The following is a 4,857-nucleotide window of genomic DNA, read 5'->3' as shown; positions in this document are numbered from 1 at the left end:
TCGTTCTCCTGACGACCTTCTCACCACCCACAAGGACGGCACTCCCTCAGTGGGGCAATCCTGGGTACAACTCATCCGATTTTACTTCCCCTTGGTTTTCTAAGGCTTGCCCTGGGGTATCCCATAGGGACGTCATCATTCGTTGCATCCATGTGTCTCATCTTCAAAGGGTGTAAGGGCCTGAATCAGAACGGGGCTAAGCTGTGTTTCAGGCACTCCGCTGGACCCGCCACGGACCCCGCAAAACAGCCGCTACGCTCCCTCTTTTCAATGTGACGAAACAACGCAGGAGTGAGGAGACTTGCCTGACATCCACAGCTGGTAGGTGGTGGGACTGCGTGTTACAATGCACTTTACTCACTCCAAACAACTCCATAAAAAGTCACAACTATAATCCCCACCTTACATATGAAACAACTGAGACACAGAGAAGCTCAGTAACCAAACTCATTGGAAACGCTATTGAGTAGAATTATGCTTTATTTACCTTTGTTTTCCTGACAAGTGCTAACACATTGCTATACAAATAGTAGATACTTGATAAGGACTTTTGAAAAGAATGAACAAATGATAGACTCAAAAGAACAAAGAACACTTTTAAAAAACATTTCAGATGCATTGTCGGGGGGAAAACAATCCACACGACCTAAAATTTGGTAACCCAGTAATTGAGCATGTGTTTCTGTCATCTGACAGATGATAGAGCAGAGTGGATGAACACCCGGGCCCCGGTGCCAGGCTGCCTGAGTGTAACTGCTGTCTCTCTGCCACGTCCCCTCACCTTGGGCAAGTTACTGAGCTTCTCTGTGCCTCAGTTGTTTCATTTTTAAGGTAGGGATTATAATTGTGACTTCTTTATGGAGTTGTTTGAAGATGAAGTGAGTTAATAGATGTAAAGCACGTTGTAACACACAGTAAACACTCAATAAAGAGCTTTATTAACTTAAATACGTTTCTTCATAGCTCTTGTAAAACGCTTACTGCCCTTCTGCAGTAAAGCATTTTCAAAAAGGGCTGTGTACCCTGGATCCAAGGTTATCTTGGTGTTCTTTTCCTGGAGGTTCCTGAGTGCAGACTGTGTTGACATTACATTATTAATATCTTCTGCTGCCTGTGCTTCAGTCAAGGCTTTCCGGCTCGGCCTTGGACACCCCTGGGGTTTGCTGCACTTCAGTGCGCCTCGAAGCATGATAACAGGACCTGAAATGGCAGAAACTGAAAGCAAAATAAATCAGCCATTTTCTCTTTGCTGCACTGAACAAAAGAAAGAAAAAAGTAAGTTGGAAACCTATAGAACCTATGAAGTCCAGCATGTCAGATTTCATGTTTATTTTGGTTTTATTTTCTAAATATCAGTTCAGAGTTTTCATTCCTTCATTGAGCAGACATCTATTGAGTGTTTGCCGTGCCCTGATTCCCCTTATACATCTGGTGTCCATCTACCCTGGATTTTCTAGAACGGTCCTAATTTTAAAGGTCTTTGGCATCTTTTCATGAAAATAAATTAACAAAGCAGGGAGAAAAAACCTTTGTCAGACCCTCTGGCCAGAGTTTTGTTTCATATTTACTTTCAGCTTGTGTGCCTGCCACAAGCTTGGGAGTCGCCTAATGAAAAAGTCTCCATGAGTTCTGCAAGGCTGCTTGAGGCAGGGGAGCGGGGCACCAGCCAGTGTGCTCTGCCCCTCTTTGGAGGAAAAGATTTAAATATTAAATTTTTCATCTGTAATTCTGCTTGTTTTTCTTCGGGGCTGGCAATACCGCAAACTAGTATATTATATATTTTTGTAATGTTTGCTATTTTCATTTTTACAATGAGATGTATTACTGTGATAAGCAGAAAAGAAAATAAAGTTGTTTAAGCTATTGACTTATTGCCACAAGTAAAATGGACATTCTCTTTTTAAGCAACCCAATAATAAGGGGTGCCACACTCCACGAAGCCAGAAACTACACACTCCTTGAGGACAGGGACATCTACCATCCTCCCCTTTGCATTCCCACGGAGGAACACTGAGTAACAGTCTCCGCAGAACTGAACAAAGGCTTCTTTAAGTATTCTTTGAAACTTCTACTTTCTCAAATAGGAAGACTAAACATTATATAGCTCACCGTAAACATGCCAAATATTATATATAAAATCTGGATTCACAAGATCCTTCTATATATCAAATCTCCTTGGTAGATTTAAAGTGTAATCTGGTTTACTTCGTTTTTCCTATGAGATAGTGGAGTAGATTAAAAGAGTTTTGGTAAAACCAAAAGCCCTGGGTTTGGATTCTGCTTCTACCTCTGACCTGTTGGCGTGCCCTTAGGCAGACTTTTGTTGTTTATTTTTTGTTTTACCTCTCTGTGTTTCAGTATCCCCACTGTAAAACAAGAATGCTTGGAAATGATAAAGCTTTCACATTAAAGCACCTGGTGCCCAGCCAGGAGCTTTGGTAGTAGCTGCTATTATTATTGTTGTTATCGTTGTGCATTAAAGCTTTTCAGAACATCCAGTGCATGAACTGTAGTATAATTATAATTACAGTGATAACCATGGACCCCAAAATGCTTCACAGAGGCTCACACTTAATTGGAATGAAAAAGAAAGTTCTTCATGCTTAATCCCAGCCAAGTGATAGAAATGCTTAGACTCATGGCATTTCATGCTTGGAGCTGAGCTCTAAGAGTACAAAGGCCGCCTTCACTTCCCTGTTTATGTGACAAGAGGAGGGGAAATCCCACCCTCCTTCAGACTTCCCAGGCTTCCCTTTTGAGGCTCAGCTGGGAAGTAGGGGGCAGGGGAGAAGAATTCAGCAGTTAAATTTGGGAGCAAGGACTGGTAAGGTTGGATGTTGAAATAACCTAGCCAGGGAAATTACTAAGGGATTGAACCAACAAAAATACCTAAACTTCAATATAAACTTTCAGTCTGATAAATAGACCAAGAGCTGCACCACATAATGAGGTAGGAAGTCTCCGGAAGGTCACCCTCCTCTCTGCTAAAGGGTGAGAGATGCCTGAGGGACTGACAAGCCTGGGTATCCATCCAGCACTGCCAAACAGGAACATTTGCTCCAGATTCACGGTTCCAACCCTCGATCTTCAAGAAACAGTGAAAGGGGAAAAAAAGAGGAAGGCGGGGATGGAGGCAACAGACAAGTGTGTAAGTGTGGTCCTTGCTCCAGAATCTAATCTCTAGCAGTTTGGGTTATATGTGCACCAATCAAACTTCATCTGTGGGGTGGGCTTCCCTGTGGCCTCGGGGTGCAGTAGCCCTGGCCCTGTGCTAAGGCCTTTGCAAGTCAAAAAGTCAACAGACTTCCTCCTCACACCACCATTACCATGACCTTTTTCTAGAATCTTGCCCTCTGGAAGTGGATAAGGGGCCATAGGCTGCTGGGCACTTCCACCCCAAGCCCACACTGCTCCCTCTCCTCTCTTGTCCATGTAGTAAATGTATAATTCCACTACAATTTAAAGATCAAAGAGCCAGAGTGGCCCTTCAAGGGAGAAGACCCAGAAAACTAGCCCTTCCTACTGGTTGCAGGCAAACAGAGTGTTCATATACTCCAGAAAAGGGAAGTCAGGAAGAACACAGGGTCAAAGTAGGATAGCATTTTCCTTTAAATGCACACACACAGTTAGCTTATTGCAGAGATTATATATTAAGAATTTATTGAAGGCTTCTGGTTGAGATATGGAATAGGTAAACACTGTGATCGCCTTCTCTCATGACTACATTTAAATTACAACTAAACTACAGAACAATTGTCACCTGAGAATCACCTGAAATCTAACTGAACAGAAATCCTATACCTGGGGACACACAGAAGAGGCCACCCTAAGACTGGTAGAAGGGGCAGAGACATGGGAGGGGCTGGTCCCACATCTGCGTGTGGTAGTTGAGAATCAAGGGGAAATAGTGGTTATGGAGGTCCCTCCAGAAGAAGAAGGAGTCTCAGCCCTACACCAGGCTCCCCAGCTCAGGGTTCCAGTGCTGAGAAAAGTCCCCACAACTTCTGGCTGTGAAAATCAGCAGGGATTGTGGCTGAGCGAGATGGAAGGCTGCCTCTTTGGAGGTCCATGTGCTGACTTACTCATTGACGGACTTACTCGCTCTGAGCTCCAACGCTGCAGCAGCAGCTCAAAAGGTGCCATACAAGGAGGAACTGAGTTGTCTGGCTTCAGGGTGAGGGCTGGAGGGGCAGCTTTCTCCCAGATAGAAGTGCTGACAGAAGCCATTGTTCCTTTGTTGATAGCCTCCCACCTCTCGCCGTGCAGATGCAGAGGCTGCCATATCTGAGTCTCCATCAACCTGGCTGACACAGTTCACCCAGACTGGTGATTCTGAGACCCCGCCCCAATTTGCAGGCCCAACCAAGCCACTTCCAGTGGGTTTTCCATACAAACGGCCTATCTTAGCTCATGCTGTGGACTTTCCTAAAATCTCTCAAAGATTCACAAAACCTAAAGAGGAGCGTCTAGCCTCAGTGTTCCCCATACCTCTTGATGAGCGTCCCTAAGCCTGACACTAGCAACGGCTAGCCTCAATTTGTGGCTTTGCCTCTGAAGGTACATCCAAGCCCAGCACAGGTGGCGGCCATCTGCAGATTGCTTTGTGGCTCATGCAGGTGGCCCTGGCAGGGCGCAGACTGCAGCTGAACTTAGCCTGCAGCTACTCCCAGGAGGCCCGGGCCTGCATGCCTAGTGGCCAGGTTCAATCTAAGCCAGAGCATTACCAGGGCCACATCTGAGGATGACCCACCCAAAGGCTACACTGAGCAGGCACCAGAGTTGTGCTAAAGTGAATCCTACTTATAGGGTCAGCCCCTGCACAACAGCTCCTCCACTGTAGTCATGGCCAGTCTTCAT

The sequence above is a fragment of the Pteropus vampyrus genome, unplaced genomic scaffold, assembly GCF_000151845.1.
Source record: "Pteropus vampyrus isolate Shadow unplaced genomic scaffold, Pvam_2.0 Scaffold463, whole genome shotgun sequence".
In the NCBI taxonomy this organism is placed as follows: Eukaryota; Metazoa; Chordata; class Mammalia; order Chiroptera; family Pteropodidae; genus Pteropus; species Pteropus vampyrus.
This window is presented reverse-complemented; position numbering follows the sequence as displayed.